General features: G+C 35.2%; 1 long non-coding RNA gene across 1 annotated transcript in view; it reads left to right on the top strand.

The window, feature by feature from the left end:
• The first annotated feature begins 12389 nt into the window (after nt 1-12389).
• LOC130708145 (uncharacterized) overlaps nt 12390-25740 on the top strand; it is a 46534-nt gene continuing 33183 nt past the window's right edge. The window contains exons 1-2 of the long non-coding RNA XR_009008221.1: nt 12390-12527; nt 17133-17250. This is a non-coding gene — a long non-coding RNA (uncharacterized LOC130708145). The remainder of the gene's footprint in view (nt 12528-17132; nt 17251-25740) is intronic.

Raw genomic sequence — 25740 nt, 5'->3', positions numbered from 1 at the left:
GACTGAACTCAGAGAGGGGACCATACTGAGCCTCACATAAAATATGAGTAAGATTAATTATCTGCTTTATTTTTTGGTAAAAATAAATATAAAGGGTGATTTCTATTTTTGAAAAATAGCCACAATACTTCTTATCCCACATAAGCACCCAGAACCTTGTCATTCCCCCATCAAAATTTGTAGTCTATTCTTTCTTCTGTTGAGCCTAGCAAAGCACTGTAATTGCCTCAACTAATGGAGTGCTCAGGAATTGAGCTCAGGAAGGCAATCTAGGTTCCTCCTAGGGCTTGTTCTCTCTCTCTCTCTCTCAGGGCTGCTTCTTTTTGATCCTACTCACCATGTTGGCAAGCCATGTGTGTATATTCTTCTTGGCAGCCCCAGCCTAAGTCCTGCCTGAGAACATTAACTGCCAGGTGTGTGAGTGAGGCTGGCACATGCCATCCTTTGAGCATCCCCAACTAATGCCATGCAGAGCAGAGACAAGCTGTCCCCAACCAGCTCTGCCTAAATTGCACATTCATGAGCTAAATAAATGATTGTTGTTTTACAGCACTAAGTTTGAGATAGTCTGTAATGCTATACCTGTTAACGTGAACAAGAAATTAATGTATTTTCCCCACGTTTCAATGGATTGCCTTGCACACAGCACTTTGAAGACAATTAACCCTGGTTATGACTAGAGGAATCAAAATTAATTGAGGTTTGGGGAAAAGGGTGAAAAATACTTTCTCCTGTCAAGATTATAAAACATGAGTGACTGTCTCAAGTGATAGAAGTTCCCATGTACAAAAATATTACTTTGACCCAACTGTCATTCTGACTGGGTGTCCATCATTATATTATGTCTTGGATAAATATAGTGCTATTCTGTTGAAATAAAGAGGCTAATGTATTAAACTGTTATCATATACAAATAAATTATTTCATAACTATTGTTTTTCACTGTGATAATAGGTGAATTGGAAAAAGGGAGGGATTTTTTTTAAAGGAGGGATTTATATGTGTGGTTATCTGGTGGGAAAGGATGGATTAGACATATGGAGTTGAGTTGAAGCAACTCTGGTAACTTGTAGTGAAGACCAGAAATATCAAAGATGTGTATAAAAGCTTTGAAAGTAGCCCTGAGAGGCTCCAAAGACAAATTTTATTTCTTAGAAATTTTTGTGTCTGTTCAATGAGTTTTGATTTCAAACATTTTTTAGTTTACCTCTCCTATTCTGTCAGAGTTCGGAACTCATTATTGTTCAATAAAAATTATAGCTACTATGGCATATATGATTTATAGGAGTATAGAAAGGCTTATGTCATTGTTTCCTTACTAGTTCAGGCAGGTTTGTGAGTCTTAGGACTTGGGTATGTCCCTGCCAATTAAAAAAAGCAGGTGGGCATGAATATTACGAGGTAGTTACACAGTGTAGAGAATGAAAACTGAATCCAGGAGGATATATATGTGGGTTGGAGGTCCCTGAGGCAGTGAATTATGATATGGATTACTTTGCAAATGGTGAAAATTTGAGAAATGTAAAAAATAATAGATTCTTTTACTCATGTAGTTTGAAGCTGCAATGAACTGTCTCATCTGTGTTGTGTTAAATGTTCATTGCTGACATCTTTGCTACTGGTAGGTCTTTTTTTGGTAGTGAAATTATCAGTTCTTTGACACCGTGGCTGTTAAACCAAAAAATTCAATATACTCTCTCTATCCAAGTAAAGATTCATTTCATTGTAAATGTTGTATTCTTTCAGCATTGTAAACTCCTTCACTAAGGAGTTTTTGCTGATGCTGAAATATGATTCCTAATAAATAAGGTGAATACTTTAGAAAAAATAGATTTTTCTCTTTCAGATCCTTTCTGACAAATATATTTTATCATATATAAACACTATCTTATTATGTTAGCTAGACAATCCCTTTGTGGCAATTTAATATATAATGAGTTCACAATATAATATACTCTTAATGAAGTGCAATTATATTAAGTTGGTCATAATTTGTGATTTTGCAATTATAAATTATTTGTCTAGTGGATATTTTGATTATTTTTCTATCTCAAGTTTGTCAAAATGGTTAATTCAATGTCTCATGATAACAAATCCCAGTAATTCATAATGAAACCTCAGGTGGTGCAAATTTGCATTATAGCAACTCATTTAATTAAGGAGGTTCTATAATTAGAAGAAACACACAGCCCCAAGCTTTAATGACCTAATAGTTAATTTCTTTTTTTTATATACTCTTAGAATTCATTTTAGTGATGGTGGCAAAGTCTTAAAGAGATTTTTTAAAATAGATTTTATTTTTTAGAGCAGTTTTAGGTTCAAAGAAAAATTGAATAAAGGGTACAGAGCTTTCTCATATACCTCCTGCCCCCCACATGCACACCCTCCCTGACCACTAACATCACCCACCAGAGTGTTTGTAACAGTCATGAACCTACTATGACATATCATTATCACCCAAAGCCCACAGTTCACTTTAAGGTTCTCTCTCAGTGTTATATACTCTATTAGTTTTGACAAGAATATAATGGCATGTATCTACTGTTATAGTGTCATACATAATAGTTTCACTGTCCTAAAAGTCCTGTATTCCACCTATTTATTCCTTCCCCTTTCTTAACCATTGGAAAACAATAATCTTTGACTCTCTCCATTGTTTTGTTTTTTCCAGAATGTCATATAGCTGGAATCATACAGTATGGAGGCTTTTCCATTTGGCTTCTTTCACTTAGTAAAATGCCTTAAGATCCCTCCATATATTTTCATGGCTTGATAGCCTGTTTCCTTTTAGTACTGAGTAATATTTCATTTTCTGGATCGACTACTGTTTATTTTTCATTTACCTACTCAGGGACATCTTGATTGCTTCCCAGTTTTGGTAATTATGAATAAAGTTGCTATAACCATCTGTGTATAGGTTTTTGTGTGAACGTAAGTTTTCAGTGACTTTGGGTAAGAGCCAAGGGTCATGATTGCTGGACCATATGGTAAGAGTATGTTTTATTTTATAAAAAACTGTCTTCCAAAGTGGCTGTACTATTTTGAATTCTCACCAGCAGTGAATGAGAGTTCCCGTTGCTCCACATCCTTGTTAGACTTTGGTGCTGTTAGTGTTTTGGATTTTGACCATTATAACAGTAGTGGTATCTCATTGTTGTGTTAATTTGCAATGCCTTAATAACATATGATTTTGGGCATCTTTTCATATGCTTATTTGCCATCTGTTTATCTTCTTTGGTAAGGTGTTAGTTTAAGGATTTCGCTTATTTTTAAATCAGGTTGTTCATTTTCTTATTGTTGAGTTTTAAGAGTTTTTTGTGTATTGGTATAATAGTCTTTTATCAGATTTGTCTTTTATAAATATTTTTTTCCCCAGTGACTTGTCTTCTCATTGTCTTGACTGTCTTTCACAGAAAAGTAGTTTACAATTCTCATGAAGTCCAGGTCATCAATTATGTTAACATTTTTAGATTGGAAAAAATGTCCCTCATAATTTCCTGTAAAACACATAACTATTAACAAGAAATTTTGTCCACATATACTTGGTTTACTTCCTTTAAGGATGCTGCTTCTACACTCCTCTAGTTTATATTCAGTAATAACATTCTTTCATTTTTTCTAAAAGCAAATATACAAGGTGCATCCATGATGTGAGCTCTGTCTGTTGATAAGAGTATTCAGAATGAAAACTGGCAGAGAGCTTTAGCTCAGCATATGATATGAAGTGGTGGGATTTTAGTGTAATTTTCTACATTCAGGAAAAATAGTATATCACTTAGAATTCAAATACAGAAGCAGAACCAGTAGGGGATACACATTACAAGATGTTTTTCAAAGAATCGGTTTATCTGATTATGGGGCTGGCTAGGCAAGTCTGAAATCTGTAGAGCAGGCTGTCAGGAAGGTCAGGTTGAAGGTTTCAGGCATGGGCTGAAGCTGCTGATTATAAGTGGAATTTCTTCCTCTTCGGGGAAACCTCAATTCTTCTCTTAAGACCTTTTCAATTTACTGAATCAGGCCCACACAGATGAACAGATTATTTAGGATAATCTCATATATATGACATATTCAAAAAATTACAGAAAATATAAGTATTACAGTCCTCATTTCTGTAATTGGTCACATGGTCATAGATGTTTTTTAACTATTTGCTTTCACTATCCATTCCATATTTCCTTTATCCTTAGCAAACACCTCAGATAATTGTGGTAATTTGTCTGGTGGTTTGACCAACCCTTTATTCCTGAAGGGTCTGGGACCTTAGTAGTCCTGAACTGACTTAGGTTGTAGTTTTACATTGACTCAGGTCACAAGATGATTGTACTAAGTGATGTCCTAAGGGATCTCCTGTACTCCAGACATACTCTTCCTTACCTCTGTCGTGGAGTGGCAGTCCAATTTCTCCTTGGTAACCAGGGTCAGTCACTCCAGCCAGTACATTAAACCCTTTCTTTGCCTCTGAATTAAAAGGCATGAGGAGTCCAAACTGACCTGGTTACAGTTTTAACTTCCAACTCAATCACTGTTGTGTCTCCTGGGAGAAGCATTCATTCATTTAGAACTAAGACCTTTAGACCAGCAGAACCTAAGGTGACCAAGATGGGAAGCAAAAGTTTTGCTGGTGGATCGACACTAGCAAGTAGATCACTAGTGGGCAATAATGAGCAGAGACACCTCCATTTCCACCTCTTAATTCCTAGACAACAAATCCTGGTTATGAGAAAAACACCATGTGTTGAATGCTAATTTAGAACATACACCACATCCCGGAGGACATTATCCTAGCCCTGCAAAGTGTTTCCATATAGTTCACACTGTAACTGCGTCTTTAAAAGGTTTTTGTTGCAAGTCTGTCAAACCAGCTGCTTCAGGATGAACGTGGTGCGATCAGTGAATTCCATGAGCATAGGCCTATTGCTATATTTCATTTACTATTAGATGAGCTCCTTGACAAGAAACAATGCTGTGGAATACCGCCATGGTGGACTAGACATGTTTCAATTCCATGGATGATAATTTTGGAAGAAAATTTGCTTAGAGGTAAGATAAATCCATATAGAGTAATATCTATTGCAGAAATAAAAATAATCCTGCCCTTCCATGATAGAAGCTGTCCAATATGATCAACCTGCCACCAGAGGCCTGGCTGATCACCCCAGGGAATGATGCCATAATGGGGACTCAGTGTTGGTCTCTGCTACTGGCAAATAGGCTGTATTACAGTGGCTGTAGCCAGATCACCCTTGGTGAATGGAAGTTCATGTTGTCAAGCCTGTGTATGACCTCCATCCTTCCCACCATATTTGCTTTGGCCGTTGGCCCTTTGAGCAATGGCAGGGCAGGAATGGTTGGGAAAGTATCTGACTAGCCTCCGCAGACAGGTGATCCTAGTCACTGAATTATTAAAATTCTTCTGTGCTGAAGTCATCCTTTCATGAGCCTTCACCTGAGAGGTAAATATCTTCATAGTTTTGGCTTTCAGAGAGATATATATCCACATACCTCATCCCCAGACCTCCTGTCATCAATTTTCCAATCATTTCCTTCCATATCCTTGAACCATCCATCCAAATAATTGGGTACAGCCCATGGACTTGAATAGACTTGTACCTCTGTCCATTTGTCCTTCCAGGTAAAATTAACAACCAGGTGTACTGCTCAAAGTTCTGCCCTATCCATTGGTGCTGTCGCTGAAATAGGTTCTTGTGCACTTAAAAACCAAAATATTTCTGAGTTTTCCAGTTTTGTTAGCCAATTTTTAAATTTCTTAAGCAAGACTTTTTAAAGATCTTTTTTTCCCATTGCAATAGAAGGAGTAAGATCACAATTTTTCCTGATGTGACTTGAGTATCAAGCTTTTCTTAGTTAAACCTTCAATACATAGGATGATCCCAAATCATTTATATCAAAATAACTTTTAGAGGAAAAGGTGGAACAATTAATAATTACACAGGACCAAAAGATATAAATTGTGACTGTTCCTGGCAAACCCAGAAGAATAGTTACACTAACCATATTGCAAATATTGGACTAATTAGCCTGACTCTACTGCTTCTAGTGAATGTATAAAAAATGAGTGCAATGCCTTCTTAAGACCCTAGCTCTAAGCATGTGTAAGACCTGTACTGCGTATGAGATATATTAAAAAAATAAATGGAGAGGAGAAGCAGCAGGAAATAAAAGTGTATTTGCTGTAGCATTATTGCTCTTGTTTAATTATATTTTCTCCCTTTGATTTCCTGGCTTATTTCTTTTCTCACTTCATTAGTTTTTCTCTTCATGCCTGACTAACCTGTCTGTTTTTGTCATTCACAGTGTACGTTATAAGCTTGCTGGTGGCTATTATTTTTCAATAAATGCACATTTCAAATTTTACATTGGAAATCTGTGGAAAATAGGAGTAAATAATAGAAATTGTGTTTTGTGTAGCACTTTTCTGGAATTAGTATATTGGGAATCTCTGTGTGATTAAAAATCTTAGAAAAACAAAGCTTGGGGATTTATTAACACTTAATGGAACATACTGTAAAATAATTTTTAAAAATTGCAGAGTAGGGTTTTAGAAAGAATGTATTGCCAAATATTTCTTGCTCCATTTCCTAAAATTATTCAAGAAAAAGCAAAACCTTTTGACCTTCTAACTTCTTAATTTTAAAAGGATTCTTTTAATACTGGTTCTTGATTGTAAATTTAAATTAGACCAATACTAAAGGGATTGTTTTTTTCTTTATAATAATAACTTAAGAGGCCAGGTTGTTTTCTTTACAATGATAACTTATGAGCTTTCTCAGAGCCGGTCAGTAAAATAAAAATTAGAAAATGATTTATTCTTTCCATGGTGCTATATTATAGCAAATACTCTCCTGCTTCATAACTGTTCTTGAAAGTATCATTTCCAATGAAGGCATTTGAGAGAATACCTGGATTTAGGGATCATTTCAGCCACTGTGAAAATTGTCTTTAACCACTCATAATATATAATTATGATTGAAAATTGTATTTAAATGGATATCACTGTTTTTTGAATGATATAAACACTTATACTTTGAGTTTTATTAAGTTAACATAAGTTCTTAAGCACCTCTCTCTTCTACATGTATGGAAGTAAAATACAGTGTGAGTCTCTATTAGATTTCTCTTATTTTAATAAAAATGTTGTAACTCTTTGATCATTTAAATTAGTACAAGTTCATAAAGAGCCCGATTTTCTACACACAACTAAATGTTGAAGATTGGAAGAGTTAATGTGTTTTTACTACCATTATTGTTTTTAGTTATTATCGATATAATAGTGATGTAATCTTTGTAGACCACTTAAAAGTAACAGCCACAGCACATGAAGGTACAGAATGCACAAGTGAAGATTTTATTTTCCTCACTATACCCCTTCCTAAGCCCAGTCTTCTGAGGCAAACATTGCCCAGAATTTTTCTTTATTTAGTTCTTCAAATGAGTACATTATATATTTATATTTATATGTTTATATCATTGTTTATGAATATATTAATTTTGAACAGGGTCTTCTGGCTTCTTGTATAATTGAGTTTCATTCTCCTCTCTCTTTTCCTTTAGTATTTTCTTAATTTTAGCAATGACATTTTTAGCTTCCCTACCAATTTCTCTTTAACTCAATTTGTTGTAGATATTCATTAATTTATATTATATATTTTTGCAATATATATGTATATATTTATAAATCATTTATAATTTACTTAATCTATATATAATATTAATCTATATTATTAAGACGAATTTGATTGTTTGTTAATTAGACACAGAATTTACTGATTTCAAGCTGACTCTGCAACAATTTCTTATTTCTCTTTTTCCCCAACCTCTACTGCCGATCTCTGCTTTCCAATTTCTGTTTTTTATAGTTTTGTTCACACAGTTCAGGTTTATAACAGTTATAAATGATTCTTTAAAGACGATGGCCTTCTATGTTTATTGATAGGTTGATTCTAAAAATTGGAGAATGTATATGTGTCATATTCTAGCATAATCTCCTTTAATTTTTTTCTAACATTTCCTGTCTTCTGAGTCATATTTAGATGCGCCAAAAAAAACCCTCACCATTCTTTTATTGAGATCTTGTTTTTTGTTTGGTTTTTTGTTTTGTTTTGTTTTGTTTTACAGCAAGATATTTTGAGTCAGTTGAATGTCTGACTTTATTTTGACTTAAAATTTGGCCGACAGTTTTTCTAAGAATGGAGTTAATTCTTAATACTTCAACAGACTATTGTCATCTGGGATATAGGCTGGCTGTAAAAAATGTGAAGACAGGCACTTTTCATTTTTTCTTTTTTTTCTCTCTTGGCTTTTATACTCATAGTTTTGAAAATTCAGAAAGATATTTCCAAATATTGGTGTTATTTTAAAAATTTGCTGTATTGTTGGTGCTCCCTTTCATTCTGGTGATTGTATTTTTTCTTATTAGTTCCTCTCAACCTCTCAATTAATTATTCTTATTTTTTTATTCTTATTTTTTCTTATTGAGTTCCTCTCAATCCTCTCAATTAATTCTTATTTTTTTATTCTTATTTTTTCTTATTGAGTTCCTCTCAATCCTCTCAATTAATTATTCTTCTTTCTGAAATTTTATTATGTAGATGTTCTATCTCTTGGTTCTATCTCCATGTGTCTCTTTATGTTTCTCTTACACTTTTTATCTCTTGTTATGCACAGCTGCATGAAAACTTCTTTTTCTTTCATTAATAGACGCTTCCAATTTCACTTGCTTCACTAATTCAGATTAGTCCATCATTTTCATGTTGTTTGATTTCTTCTAGTGTCTGGTGTTAGGATGGTCTGGTTTTATTTAAGACTCTAAGACTACAGTATTTGTAGCTGGTATGGATTTTCTCTGCAATTGTGTTGATTTGTTTCCCTCAAATAAGGATGACTCATTTTGGTATGTGTAGGAATCTTGGACAGACACACATCCCTGCATGAAAAGCAGGCAGGTAGACAGAGTTCCTCAAAATTTCCAAGTAAAGAAAAGTTAATATGCAGGTTACACTTCACTGATGCTGACATAGCTTAAATTTGGTTTGTCCTAGAAAAGATGAGGATCTAAGAAGACAAATTTTTCCCAGGCTTTGTCTTACAAAACAACTTGCCAATAGTTCAATGAAGAGGGATGCAGGGAAATATGCAACCCTGGCAGTGACAGCAATGTCTGCAAAGGCATAGAGGCAAGGAGAATGTGGAACGTGTATGGAGTTGAAGTACCTCAGTGTACAGGAGCAGGGGGTGTGTTCTAGAGTGTTCCACATGACTACCTTCAAGATGGAGCAGAGATTTCTAAGCCACATTCAGCCTTTTCCTCCCCTTTTAAATGGACTTCAATTTTTAAGAGCAGTTTTAGGTTCAAAGAAAAACTGAGCAGGAAGTACAGAGAGTTCTCATATATACCCTGTCTCCATATGAGCACAGCGCCCTACTATCAACATCCCTCATTAGAGTGTTGTTACAATTGATGAACCTACATTGATACATCATTATCATCCAAAGCCCATAGTTTACATTAGGGTTCACTCTTGATGTTGAACAGTCTATGGGTTTTAAGAAGTATATAGCAACATGTATCCAGAATTGTAGTATCATACAAAATAGTTTCATTATCCTAAAAATTTGCTTTGCTCTGGCTGTTAACTTCTCCCTCCCCATAGCCCCTGCACTAATCTTTTTACTGTCTCAGTAGTTTTGTCTTCTCCAGAATGTCATATATTTGGAATTGTATGTTTTATATTGGCTTCTTTCACTTAATAACATGAGTAATATATATTTAAGGGTCCTCCATTATGGCTTACTAGCTCATTTATTTTTAGCACTGAATAATATCCCATTGTCTGGGTTTACCACAGTTTATTTATCTATTCACCTAGTGAAGAATATCTCGGTTGAGTCCTAGTTTTGGTGATGAGAAATAAAGCTGATATGAAAATCCATGCACGGGCTTTTTGTGGACATTTTTTTTTTTCTTTTAAGTCAGAAACAACCCATTATTTTCAGAAAGTGCTGAGTTTTGGTGATTTTTTTGTTGTGCAGGCAGAAATAATTACCTCTACTATTACAACTGACCATTAATTATGTTGAAAAATCTTTCCTAGGTACCTCAGTTTTTACTAAGGATTTCAATCTTACCAACCAATTAAATGTCCAATGTACAGGAACTTGATAATCATAGAGTTTTCTAATTATAAAATTCAATGATTTTATAAATTACCAAATTAAATAACTGCATTAGCAAAAGGTTTCCGAGATACAATAAAAACAAACTGTATATATTTATTGTTTATAAACTGAACAATAAGATGGCCTCTACTCACCAAGTGGGTGGTTTGGATTCAGTTGAATTGACTTATTTTTATTGTACTAATACAAAAAGTTATATATTTGTGTGTGTGTGTGTGTGAAAATATTCAATAAGGTAAGAGAACAAAGCTTAAAAAATACATTAGAAAATTATGCCAATTACCAAACATAAAACATGGAGTTGTGTGACCTTCTACATTTGTAATGTAGCTAGTATCATTTATTTTGATAGCTGCTCCATATTCAAAAAATTAAACTCCTTCAGTATTGTCAGTCATTGTGCTTGATGTTAGAATATAAGGATGAAAAACCTTGGACTCTGCCTTCAAGTAATTCAATCTTGTAGGGAAAGCCCATATATAAACAAAAAACACAGTGCTTGGTTACAAGGGCATCAATAAATGTCTTAAACATATTACAGCAACAGCACAGAGGAGAAATACAGGGTTACAAAGTGTATAATTCTTTCTAGTGATTGGATGGCCAGGTGAAGATTCAAGGAAGCTAGGATATCTGATGAAAGGTTTGAATGATGAGAAGTAAAGGTCTTACATCCATAAGTATTTACAATTTAAGACATTACAACTTGCATGCTTATCTTGCCAAACCTTCCAAATATACACAGATAGATATTTTATTTATCAGGTGGATAAAATTATGAAGTTTTTGAGAAATGTACAATTTATAGCTGATATCTTTGGAATAGCAGTGTCTTCAACATACCAACTAAGTAGAAGTACATGCTCCAGTTTCAATAATACCTGTAATAGCCTCTCCGATGGCTTGCTTCTCCATTTCTGATAATATGCCTTTAAAAACAATGTCCTTTAGGGTTCAGTGGACCATGAAATAGTCTCTGCTGAAGTTACCCTGGTGCTAGCACTGAGACAAACATTCATTTTGGCTGTCAGCTAAAAGAACTTGGAAGAAATGAAGCACATTTATTATGTACTGATATATTATGACTAGATAATCCTTTTTTAGTTGGAGGCACTATAAAAGCAACTGCAGATTACTGTTGGCAAAATAGTAAAAAATAAAATTCAGTTGAGCTGCAAAAGTTTTGCCTCCAATTTCACAGCTGGGTAATTTTCTTTATAAATTTCTATTAAAAAGTTTTGCTGGGAATGAATATATTATTAAATAAATAATTTATAAAATAGTAAAGTCAGATGAATCAATAGACCTGCAGAATGATAATTTTTTTATATTTAAAAAATTTGATGCTTTTTTCATTGTTACAGGACCAGTGGTTCAGTTAAGTAACTCTACTAATAAGAACTGGCAATATTATTAGCATGAAAATGTAGTTATAGTAAAATTTTTATAAACCTTTTTATTTTAGGAAATGATAAATAACATCCTTTGTGTTTATAACTGTGGAAAATTAATCTTAAATATTAGCTTCTTCATATTCTGAAATATTAAAATAATAAGCTGGTTCTTGTTTAGCCATAACCTTAAAAAAGTGGTAGCAAATATTTCTAGAAGGTGAATAAAACAAGATTAAATTACCATTCAAGAGTGAAGAATAGGTATCTTAAACATGGTACAGCAACAGGTTGACCTGTTAGCCATCTTTCAAAGGAAAGAGACACATTTAATTGTATTTTGCACTGTTAAGAGGTCCCTTAGAGCAGAGGTCCCCAACTTTTTTGGCACCAGGGACCAGTTTCGTGGAAGACAATTTTTTCACAGACCAGTGGGGGGAGGGGATGGTTTCGGGATGATTCAAGCGCATTACATTTATTGTGCACTTTATTTCTATTATTATTATGTTGTAATATATAATGAAATAATTATACAACTCACCATAACGCAGAATCAGTGGGAGCCCTGAGCTTGTTTTCACTTTCTACTCACTGATAGGGTTTTGATATGAGTCTGCAAGCAATTGATTTACTATGGTCTCTCTGCAGTCAAGCCTCTCTGCTAATGATAATCTGTATTTGCAGCATCTCCCCAGCGCTAGCATCACTGCCTCAGCTCCACCTCAGATCATCAGGCATTAAATTATCATAAGGAGCCCGCAACCAAGATCCCTCGCATGCACAGTTCACAGTAGGGTTCCATCTCCTAAGAGAATATAACGCCGCCCGATCTGACAGGAGGTGGAGCCCAGGCGGTAATGCGAGCGACGGGGGACGCCTGTAAATACAGCTGAAGCTTCGTTCGCTCACCTGCCGCTCACCTCCTGCTGTGCAGTACAGGTCCGTGGCCCGGGGGTTGGGGACCCCTGCTTTAGACAGTTACCTAAATAAATGTTTCAGACATTACATGAAATTTCTAAAAATCTTATATGTTCTGGTATAATGTTATAAGTAATAATCCTAGTTATTACTTTAAAATGTATATCTCAGAAATAACTAATTTTCTTGTCAACTGCATTATTATCAACTTTCATCAAATCTTTAACCGTGGTCATTTTTAAGTCTTTTGTCATTTACAGACAGTTCTGGGTGTACTCTGATGATTTTGCAAATATGTTCCTATAAAAGGGTTTCATCTTCAAGAAATTCATGGAAAAGACTCTGACAAGTACAGGTTTCTGGTAACTGACTGTACTGCTGAACTGAATGAATAAGCATTTTCAGAACTCTAATGAAAAACTGATGAACTCATAAAAGTGCTAACAAAAGATCAAGATGAAAAAAAAAATTAATTACATGGGACTGAGTGAACTGATGAGGATGAGTATAATTTTTGTGACTTTCTGTCTGAATTTAAAAAAAAAAAAATCCCACAAGGACTCAGAGGCAAAGAATATACAAATCAATTTTCACTGCAAAGTAAAGGAGCTGTTGCAGTGGAGGATTACTGGACTGAATGTCAATATTATGACATAGTATGAGTGTGTTTCATGTTTGGTAATTGCAATCATTGTTGCTTTAGTTGTGGTCATCCATGTACAATGCTTGGTGTCAGTCTATTTATCTCTTGTAAAAATAAAATACAGTGTGTGTGTGTGTGTGTGAAAAAATAAATAAATAAATAAATAAAGTGTTATCTTTTTAAATGGCAACTTACTTCTTTGTAAATGATTTAATCAAAGCCAGTATTTTGCCATCTCTTTCTGTGATTTAAAGCGTTTTAGAATCTCATCTTGTCCTACATTTATTCCAGTCATGAGTGAAATAGCAACAGCATTTAGATGGTGTCCAGTTGTTCTGATCTGGAATAAGTGAGGTGGATTTTTACACCTAGTGGTTCTGCCATTTTGATAGCAACTATCTCAGACTAGTTCTCAATTCACAGTAGCCAGACTTACCCCTCATCCTGGTATATATCCTAAAGTACAGGGCAGTGATAATAGATTCAGGGAGCAATGAAGGCTTTATAGAACACGTCAAAATATTTTACCAGTTACGGTCAATAGAAAAATAATCTGTATGAGTAAAAGGACCTTTTTTTTTTTCTGATTGTCTTTATTTGTTATCACATTTTGGGAAAATTGCTGGATAAATTTTTACCAAATTTTGGAGAGTAAGTTTTGGATAGTCCATTTGGAATACATGTTATGTGACACATTCAAAATTTACTTTGGAGGTTAAGACTGTACCTCAAAAATATAATTATTCCTCAAAGAAGCCTATTTTCACAGTCACATGCATAGCTGTAAGAAGCTCCTCCAATGAGTAGTGGCAAAGATCTATTTATTTCAGAGGCTAATGATTTCCCCAGGCAGTGACAGTGAGGCCCACTAGCCCAAATGAATTCACTTGCCATCATTTTCATAAACATATCCTACAATTAATCTTATGTAGGTTAAGCTTTTTGAACTAAGGAATGGGTTCTAATGGAAGAAAGTAAATACACTTTCATTATGTTCATTATACAAAATCCAGCCATTGCAGAAATACATTCCATATTTCACCAAAGGTAAGCTAATACAACTATTTTTACCTATCACTAAGTAAAAAGTGACTTTTAATTAATCAATAATATAATATTTTCTTATTTAAAAATTTAGTTTTATGTTTTTGGAAAAAAGATCTTTACAACTCAGTCAGACCTAGGTTTTTGTTTTTTTAATGCAGAGGAGGAAACATTTCTCCTCTACTGTCTTAGTGTTTCTGGCTGTGCCTAAGAATTACATGGACATAGGACAGATTAACAGGAGAAAAGCATAAATGTTTTAGTATTTTTTTTAACACGTATACAGGAGTCTTCATAAGAAAAATGAAAACCCAAAGTTTCAGTTGGAGTCAAATGTTTATATACAGAGTTGGACAAAGAGTAGTAAATTATGAAACCTTGACAAGTCAAAGGGGGTTGGGCTAGGGTAGTTAATCATGAAAAAGGGACTAAGAGGATAAGAATTGGTTTAACAAGCTTTATTTGTGCAGATTTCTCTCCACCTCAACTTCCCATCTCTGGTGAGAATGTTTCTTTCCTCATGGTATAAAGAAAACATTTTTCCCATGACTGTTCTCTCTTGCTTTCAGGGAAGAAAAATAAAATAGAAGAAGGTCAGAGTGTCCTTCTTGCATCTGCTTTTTTCCAAATGCCTTTAACTTAAAATAGTCAGTATGTTCCAGTGGCATATTTTGGGATGATGTGTTCTGAACTCCTTCATAAATCACCACCATTTTGCATATTATATTAATTTCCTATTGTTGCTGTAATGAATTACCACAAACTTAATGGTTTAAAACAATGCAGATTTATTGTCCTACAGATCTGGATATCAGAAGTCCAAAATGGGTCAGCAGGGGTGTGTTTCTTCTGGAGCAATAGGAGAAAATCCTTTTCCTTACTTCTTCCAGCTTCTAGGGGCTGCCTATATTCCTTGGCTAAGCCCACTTCTCCATCTTCAAAGCCAGCAGCAGAGTATCTTCAGATTTCTCTCCCTGTCCCTCCATTCTTCTCTTCTTTCTTCCCTCTCTCCATCCACTGCCATCTCTCCCCAATTCTCACATCTGCTCCTGTAATCACGTTAACTTCTCTGACTGTGAACCTCCTGTTTCTCTCTTATAAGGACCTTTGTCCAGGGTAATCTTCCTATCTCAAAATCTTTAATTTAGTCACATTTGTAAAATCCCTTTTAGCATATAAGGTAACATAATCACAAATTTTGGGGATTTTAGGATGTGGATATCTCTGGAGGCCATTATTCTACCTGCCATACATACATAAAAGAAAAAGAAATACAAGTGAAATAAATTAATTGTGGTTTATCTACATTTTCATATCCAGAGTTCACTTTTAAAAATATTTATCTATAGAAATATAAAACTTATTAAGAAAGTATAAAAATCAAATATATAGAATTCAATAAAATATTGCAAAGTGAACACATGAAGCATGACAGATAAAAATAGAATATTGCTTGTACTCAAGAAGCTCGTGCCATCTCTGAATCTCTCCTTCCTCCCTCCATTCCAAAAGTAACCACTCTTATTCACAACACCTTTTTTTTTTTTTTTAGTTTTGTCTATTCTGAACTTTTTTTTTAGTTTTGTCTATTCTGAAGTTGAATAACATAGCAAGGCTCTGTGGGTGTGTGTTAGCATGCATGCCTGTGTGTGTGTATGTAGCTTGTTTTGCTTAATATTTTACTTTTAAAATTAATACATTTTATTGTGTGGACTGTAGCTAATTATTTTCATCACTCTATAGTTTTCCACTGATAGAATATACGGCAATTTACTTATTCATTGTGTAGTTGATGGACATTTCGGTTGTTTCCAGTTTAAGAATATTCTGAATAATGCTTTTTTGAATAATCAATTACTTGTGTCTTGGGGAATACATGTTTTCATTGAAAATATTCCTGGGAGTTAAATAGCATAGACATTGGACATGTGTGTATTCAGTTTTGGGTGACATCACTATGCTAATCTCCAAAGTGATTAAGCTATGTTTTACTCTCATGAGTTCTAGTTGCTTGCTTTACATCCTTGCCAACAGTTTATTAGTGTTTCTCACTTGAAGCGTCCTGGTGAATATGTACCAGGATTTCACATTACACTTGTGTTATATCTTAAGTTGGCATTTTCTTGATTATTAATGAGGTTGAGCACTTAAGCATATTTCCATAATGTTTACTGGGCTTTTGGATATCTTCTTTTATGAAGTGTCTACTTAAGTATTTTGCTCATTTTTCTGTTTGATTATCTGTCTTTTTCCTTATTATTTGCGAGAGTTCTTTATTCTGGATCCTAGCCCTTTGTTGATTTTATGTTGCAAACATCTTACACCGTACTGTGGCTTGACTTTGTATACTTTTAAGGGAATTTTTGATTAATAAAATTTTTTATTTTTAAGGTCCAATTTATCAATATTTTTCTTTACGGAAAGTGATTTTGAGTTCCATTTGAGATTTTTTTCTTGCTACCTTTTTAGTAACAATATTCTCTACTGGGCTTATAATATGTATGTATTGAATAAACATTTAAAGAATGAATGAATGAATGAATAAAAGAATGATTGCTGAATGATTATCCCAACACCCTTTTATACTTATGTCTGTTATTAAGTTACTTCAGCCCAATATATAAAGGACTTCTTTCTGTAGCAACTTCCTATCAAAACGTCTCTGTCATAGGTTTCTATGCTTCCCTCTAATAGAAAAAGAGAGCTAGGTAATCCATTTGCTCAGGCTGCTACAAAATTAAGTTTTTTTTAAAACTTCCTCATCAGGGGCTTCTTTTATGTTTATGTATATATAATATAAAGAATATATATATATTTTTCTCTTTCTCTTCCCCCCCATGGCTTAACTGATTTGTCCTTTATGCAATATCAATGACCATTAGATGTTTGAGGTCACACATGTGGCATATATTATCTCCTGGTTCTGTTTACCCCTCTAGGTGATCACCTCTCTAACATGAAGACAGTGACAGGGAGACCTGATTTGCAGCCTGATTTGCTGCAATCCAAGTCCACTCTCAGGAGACATAAGGAAAGTGAATCTCCACCTTTTCCCAGGTATGGTTTGTACGAGGCAAAGATGTCAACTAGTTGATAGAACATGTGAGGGACCACATATATCACTATGTGGTTATCAGACCATAGGATTTACTGATTACGTTGACTGACCATGTGGGATAGGCAGTAAGTGCACTACTTCCCACAAGTTCTCAAATATATATTGTGTATTTACACATTTACACAACAATTTTCCTCTGTTTTCATTCTGACAAGGTATCTTCCTGAAGTAATTTTACTTCCCAAGGAACCCAATAATGCAGCCTACTCCTATATTCAAACTGGGCATGTATATCCATCTCCTTAAGTGACCAAATCATAATGATTTGTGAGTGTTTGCCCTTCTGGTCTACCTTGTTTGACATCAACATCATCTGTTCTAGTTTGTTTTCTTCTAAGCATGTGCTATCCATATAATGTTTAATGATCAAAAATATGCAAAGAAACAGACATTTACTAATGATTGTAATAGGCACCAGCTGGAGTTAACATCACATGTTTAAAAACTGTCTTTGCTCTTTGTTTCTGTGTTTTGGTGAAAGCATTTTGCTCGCCTTACTGAAGCACTCTTAGACTTATTTTTATAATTTATTTTACTTCTAGCATAGTAATTTCCCTCAAATCAGTTTTGCAAATAATCAGGGTGCATAAAAACAAACAAACAAAATAACTGAATCATCCTTCCCAAACCATCTACTGATTTTTGTCTGAAATTAAATATACCAAAATTTTTTCAGTTACCCAGATTAAAAAAGCCATACCCACATTGAATTCTCTATTTGGGAAGCTGTCAAACCTTGTAGATCCCATTTCTGCAATACTTCTGCTTTTCATTCTCTTTTCTGGGACCCAAATTCAAGATTGTAGGGTTCTTAAAGCACTTTCAAGTCAACTAACACACAGTTGCTAATTGTCCTTCCTAATACATACATTTAATCATAACCCCTTAGTTCTCAGAACTCTAATAACTCCCCATCGCTAAAAAATTAATGACCATTGAGAACGATGTTGGCTGTGGGTTTGTCATACATGACCTTTATTATGTTGAGGTAAGTTCTCTCTATGCCTACTTTCTGGAGAGTTTTTTATCATAAATTGGTGTTGAATTTTGTCGAAAGCTTTTTCTGCATCTATTGAGATTATCATATGGTTTTTATTCTTCAATTTGTTAATATGGTGTATCACATTGATTGATTTGCGTATACTGAAGAATCCTTGCATTCCTGGGATAGACCCCACTTGATCATGGTGCATGATCCTTTTAATGTACTGTTGGATTCTGTTTGCTAGTATTTTGTTGAGGATTTTTGCAATATGTTCATCAGTGCTATTGGCCTGTAGTTTTCTGTTTTTGTGATATCTTTGTCTGGTTTTGGTATCAGGGTGATGGTGGCCTTGTAGAATGAGTTTGGGAGTGTTCCTCCCTCTGCTATATTTTGGAAGAGTTTGAGAAGGATAGGTGTTAGCTTTTCCCTAAATGTTTGAAAGAATTTGCCTGTGAAGCCGTCTGGTCCTGGGCTTCTGTTTGTTACATTTCCACCAAGATCAGGAACAAGACAAGGCTGCCCACTCTCACCAATATTATTCAACATAGCTTTGGAAGTTTTAGCCACAGCAATCAGGGAAGAAAAAGAAATAAAAGGAATCCAAATTGGAAAAGAAGAAGTAAAACCGTCACTGTTTGCAGATGGCAGGATACTATACGTAGAGAATCCTAAACATGCCACCAAAAAACTACCAGAGCTAATCAATGAATTTGGTAAAATAGCAGGATACAAAATCAATATACAGAAATCTCTTGCATTCCTATACACAAATGATGAAAAATCTGAAAGAGAAATTAAGGTAACACTCCCATTTACCATTGCAACAAAAGGAATAAAGTATCTAGGAGAATAAATAAACCTACCTAATGAGACAAAAGATCTGTATGCAGAAAACTATAAGACACTGATGAAAGAAATTAAAGATGATACAAATAGATGGAGAGATATACCATGTTCTTGGATTGGAAGAATCAACATTGTGAAAATGACTATACTACCCAAAGTAATCTACAGATTCAATGCAATCCCTATCAAACTACCAATGGCATTTTTCACAGAACTAGAACAAAAATTTTCACAATTTGTATGGAAACACAAAAGACCCTGAATAGAAAAAGCAATCTCGAGAAAGAAAAACAGAGCTAGAGGAATCAGGCTCCCTGACTTCAGACTATACTACAAAGCTACAGTAATCAAGACAGTATGCTACTGGCACAAAAACAGAAACATAGATCAATGGAACAGAATAGAAAGCCCAGAGATAAACCCACACACATATGGCCACCTTATCTTTCATAAAGGAGGCAAGAATATACAATGGAGAAAAGACAGCCTCTTCAATATGTGGTGCTGGAAAAACGGACAGCTACATGGAAAAGAATGAAATTAGAACACTCCCTAACACCATACACAAAAATAAACTCAAAATAGATTAAAGACCTAGACAAAAGGCCAGACACTATAAAACTCTGAGAGGAAAACATAGGCAGAACACTCTATGACATAAATCACAGCAAGATCCTTTTTGACTCACCTCCTAGAGAAATGGAAATAAAAACACAAATAAACAAATGGGACCTAATGAAACTTAAAAGCTTTTGCACAGCAAAACAAACCATAAACAAGACAAAAAGGCAACCCTCAGAATGGGAGAGAATATTTGCAAATGAAGCAATTGACAAAGGATGAATCTCCAAAATATACAAGCAGCTCATGCAGCTCAATATCAAAAAACAAACAACCCAAACCAAAAATGGGCAGAAGACCTAAACAGACATTTCTCCAAAGAAGATATACAGATTGCCAATGAACACATGAAAGGATGATCAACATCACTAATCATCAGAGAAATGCAAATCAAAACTGCAATGAGGTATCACCTCACACCAGTCAGAATGGCCATCATTAAAAAATCTACAAATAATAAATGCTGGAGAGGGTGTGGAGAAAATGGAACCCTCTTGCACTGTTTGGGAATGTAAATTGATACAGCCACTATGGAGAACAGTATGGAGGTTCCTTAAAAAACTAAAAATAGAACTACCATATGACCCAGCAATCCCACTACTGGGCATATACCCTGAGAAAACCATAATTCAAAAAGAGACATGTACCACAATGTTCATTGCAGCTCTATTTACAATAGCCAGGACATGGAAGCAACCTAAGTGTCCATCGACAGACAAATGGATAAAGAAGATGTGGCACATATATACAATGGAATATTACTCAGCCATAAAAATAAATGAAATTGAGTTATTTGTAGTGAAGTGGATGGATCTAGAGTGTGTCATACAGAGTGAAGTAAGTCAGAAAGAGAAAAACAAATACCGTATGCTAACACATATATATGGAATCTAAAAAACGAAAAAAAAAGGTTCTGAAGAACCTAGGGGGAGAGAAATAAAGACGCAGATGTAGAGAATGGATTTGAGGACAAAAGGAGGGGGGAAGGGTAAGGTGGGATGAAGTGAGAGAGTGGCATTGACATATATACACTACCAAATGTAAAATATATAGCTAGTGGGAAGCAGCCACATAGCACAGGGAGATCAGTTTGGTGCTTTGTGACCACCTAGAGGGGTGCAATAGGGAGGATGGGAGGGAGACACAAGAGGGAGGGGATATGGGCATATATGTATACGTATAGCTGATTCACTTTGTTATACAGCGGAAACTAACACAACAATATAAAGCAATTTTACTCCAATAAATATATTATAGAAAATAATTAATGAAAAAAAATTAATGACCATTGATTTTGATTAAAAAGTCTTCATAAAAAGGCTTATTCACTTTTCAAAGTCTATCACTCCCTACCTCCAATAGATAACCCAGAATGCTTTATTCAGTGTATCTCAGGATTACCCTATATATTTTTAGTTCTGCAGTTTTGTTCATCCTACTTTTATTTCTAGAAGGCTATGTGACATATGCTCTTTTGAAAAAGCACGTTCATCCTTCAAAGTTCTTTTCAGATGTCTCCTCTGAATGAGAATTTTTCTGCCTGGGCTGTGCCTCAACTGGATATTGGTGCTCCTTTCTTTGGCTTTTCTCTTTGTGTCCCTCTTATAGCTTGAGTGTATATATTCCTAAGAATTCTTAACAAAGTGGTGCAGTTATGCTGTACAAGCATCCTTAAGGAATGGCCCCTATAGTGAAATCTGTTGATGTTTTACTCACATTTCCTTGGATCGCTTTTACTGTTTCTTGTCCTCCCTTCTTTCCTCCCCTACTCCCACCTGGTACAGTTTCTCTTCCAACAGCCAGAGCCTGCATATCTTTATCAGAAGAAAACCCTTGGGCTACTGGAGCCTGCTGGCCCTAAGGTATAAACTGTAAGACCTATAAGTGCCTGGGAGTTTTAGTTCCTGGAGGAAGGCTTTAGCCAATGACCAAACTGGTGCTAGAATGTAAGAGCCAAGCTCCCCTGCTCAGGATGACTCAGCAGTGGCTTACCTTGCAATCAGGCTCCCTGACTTCAGACTATACTACAAAGCTACAGTAATCAAGACAGTATGCTAGACCGCCTGGGATCAGGCTGATGCTGCCTGAGATGGCAGGACTTTGCCTGAGATGGCATCTTGCTTGGACACCACTTCTCTTCTCTTCTCCTTCCTCTGCCCCCTTACTAGCTTTTCCTGGGAGCCTTTCCTTCATATCATGTACCCAAATGCTTATTTCCGGGTCTGCTTCTAGGGAATCTGATCTAAGACTGCATTCCATATACCTCCAGTAGCTGTCCAGTTTAACTAGACATAACTTAGAGGGATAAGTCAAATTGCTTAGGTCCTCAAATATCAAGCGCAGAATGCTGCCTAGTATTCGGAACAGGTTCTAATGTATGGCTGCTTCTGGTCTAGCTTTTAAACCCCATGGGTGTTTAAGAGGAGGTGTTGAAGGAGAGAAGGTTAGCATTTATCATTATGTTTGTGAAGGAAGACACGCTTACCGTATAAATATATTGTTATAATGACTCTGATGGAATTGGCTGTAGTTTGTGCCCCTGGCTTGAAGAGTTTGAACTCCCTTGGGCTATTAGAGTCTGGGATTTGATTAGTGTTGGCTGCAGTCTAGTCCCTTATCAGCTATTTCTGCAACACATCAGTTCTCTGTCATTCAGCAATGTCTTTGCTGGGAAATAATTCTGACAATCCGGTCTATTTTAAATTTATCAAATAATTGTATGCAGCCTAGTCTTAGTGGATTTTCCACTAAAATGCTCCATATTTTCTTCTTGACAAGCTTCATCTCACTGTTAAGTTGTGATAAGCAGCCAGTGTCTGGCTAAGAGGCCATGGATTGCTGTATTTTCAGTTCTGAGGGCTCTATTGAAATAGCCAAAATAAGGGATGGGATTTACAGACCTTTAAACTCTATCATTCTCAGAGATCATATAGATATTGCTAAATTGGCCTCTATCATTTTTAATAACCTTGAAATCAAGTATTTGCTACATCTACTACATTTTTCTTTGAAATTCTTAATATCTTTTTGAAAATGTTTGGCTGTAAGACATTTATACAACATAGGAGAGCCATAATTCCAGGCATATCATTTTATCAGTTCTCTGTGTTACATTATATATTCACAGCACTGCAGTTTTTTGCCCCCCAATTGTCATTTTATAGCATGCTTTGCAGATGGAGAGTTATTGTAGCTACTTTTTGTTTTTGTTATTTTTTAATTTCCAAATGATTTGAGCTCCTTTTCACTGTAGGAAATTATCTTCACTTCCAATAGGGATTCTACTTATGTTCAGAAACTGGCATTTTGAACTAGAAAAGTCAAGTACATGAATCAAAATCTTTACTCTTTATAAAAATACAAAATATACTGAAACAGAATACACCAATTTGTGAACTTTCTGATTTATTGTAATTTATAAAAAATATGTTTTTATGTACAAAAATACACATCTACCAGTTAAGAATCCTATTTTTTGATAAATATTTTGATATATATTAGGGATAAATTTTGTATTCCTAATAAGGCATAACTGTTGAGCAAATATAATAATAAGAGTTCTCAGGGCTTTGTTTAGTCTTGGGAAGATGTAACCTAGAGAGAAATAAACTCTTGCTTCTAATATAGTGGCCTTGAAAGAAAGAGGAGAGATCAGTGAAAATCTGGATTTGCTATAAAAGATTAGAGTGAGGGAAACACTTTAAACATTGAACTCTGCTTATAGAGCTATACAGATATATAGTTATGAGTAGACATTTCCACTAAGATGACACACTGAAATCTGATCGCATTACTGTAGCTCTACCAATAGGAGGATGATGAGAAAGATGAAGATCCATACAATCCACTCATAAGCTACAAATGTCTCCAGGGAGGAAGGCCCAGACTCCTAAGAGCCTTCTTCTGGATGCCAAGTGTGCCATTGCTACATTTCTGTGCCTTATTTTTGAAGCTTCTCGCTCTCAGATCTTGCAACTTGTATTATTTCTGTCCGTATAAAACCTGAATGAAACTTGGCCCCCTTTACTATATTCCATGAGAGATACAATCGTGCTCAGCAGTGTGGATATAGTGCCCTATTCTTAACTCTCAGTGTATAGAGCAGAATCATAGAGTACCCTGTGCAGCCTCAGTCACATCCACATCAATGCTATTGACCTTGATATTCCCCTGCCTTCTGAAGCCTACCCACTCCCTTCTAGTTATCCACCTGCCACATGGAGCAGCCTGAACAGTGGCTCCTTGTTCTCTACGCTACTTTCTGTTCTCATGAGACCCATCCTGCTACCCTACTCCCCCTTCTCCAGTGCCTCAGGAAGTCTGCCTGTCTAAAACCCTCTGAAATCCTGGTAAATATAATTTTTCTCTTACTTAATAATAATTCACTACCTAATAGTATGATACATGCTGGAAAAAGGTTATGAACAGAGTGGTATGGTAACACAACGGAAGCAACAGCTCCTTCTCAAGGATGGGAAAGATCAGGTGAGGTCTTCTAAGAGGAGATTATTTTTGAACTGGTACTAAAATAATTAGTAGCATATAGGAGGTCCAGTTGGTGAATAGAGGGTAAGAGAGAGCATTTTATAAATTAAAAAAAAAAAACTTTCTAGATGTAAAGTGTTCTTAAAAATGAGACATTGTGACTCATTATCTTAGGTAGAATGCCATGAGAAACAGATTCTGAGTTGGAGATTTGCTGCAGAAGGTTGATTGGAAAGACATCTTGGGAACAACAGTACTAAAGGGGGAAGCAGGACTGGGCAGAGGGGAAAGTTTAACCGTGATGCTATTGGAACAGAAGCCTTGGGAGATCTTCTGAAGCTCCAGAGCTGGACAGTCCCACAGAGTCGTCTCCAGTCAAGGTGAAAGGCTGAGCCTTACTATCCCAACATTGTCCAGCTATTATATGTGGGCTGCCTCTGAGAAGAGTACATAAATAGGAGCAGGTAGCTCTCTTCTGGAGGACAATGACCAGAGGCAGCTGGGGGAATTAGTGCCAGACTCCTGAAAGGAATCCGGGAGGCACACCACACCAGGTACTGCACTCGTGAAATTCATGGATTCCTTAGTTATCGACTTTGAGAGTAGATCCCAGCTGTTCTCTTTTTGCACTGACTGGACAAGATGTAGCATATAATGTAACTGTATACATTAGTAGAACTGATGGTCAGTTTTACTGAGTACTAGAAAATTAATCATTTTCTATTGTGTTAACTTTCCTGAGACATATAGGCATAAATAATGTCTAAACCTTTTCTTGAAGTGTCTATTTACCATGTTTGCCCTGGCTGACAATTATATCATAGCATGTTTACCCTGGGTGACAATTTTGAAAGTTTATGACAGTTGGCTTGAGGATTTTAGACCCCCTGATTAGGCAGAGTTAGGATTAATCCTGTAGGGGTAGAAAAAATGATCTAGATGACTTATTTGGGGCTAAGTAAGCCTAATTTTATTCTGATGTATAGCTAAATCTTATGATAATTAATTCAGTCCCTCATGAGAAATTCTAAATGCTAAATGTTGCTTTTCAAATATGCATATTATATATGTTTAACATGGTAAGGTCACAGGTCTAAAATTATAGATAGGCCTATAATGGATTTATTAATGATGTGACACTATCAAAAGTTTAATATTTCTAAATACCTTGTGTCACCACTTAATTTTTTGTATCATTAAGCAGTAGATTGTTTTACATTAAAGATTTTCTATTACAGTGATTGCAGTAATTAAAATCATTGAAGCCTGACTCAGTATAAACTGTAAAGATGTATATTTATATTCATATATACATAGTCTTGTCATCTTTGTCACAGGAAGAATGCGTGCACTTTATTTTCAAAGACTGAGACAGTTTATTAGAAATGATTTCATTTTTAAATGTGTATTTTGATAGGCAGGAAAAGTAAAAGAGAGTTAACTGATTGAATTGCAGTCGAAAAGTACATTCATGATTCAAGAAAATTTGTAT

Source organism: Balaenoptera acutorostrata, chromosome 4, assembly GCF_949987535.1.
Source record: "Balaenoptera acutorostrata chromosome 4, mBalAcu1.1, whole genome shotgun sequence".
Classification (NCBI taxonomy): domain Eukaryota; kingdom Metazoa; phylum Chordata; class Mammalia; order Artiodactyla; family Balaenopteridae; genus Balaenoptera; species Balaenoptera acutorostrata.
This window is presented reverse-complemented; position numbering and strand designations above follow the sequence as displayed.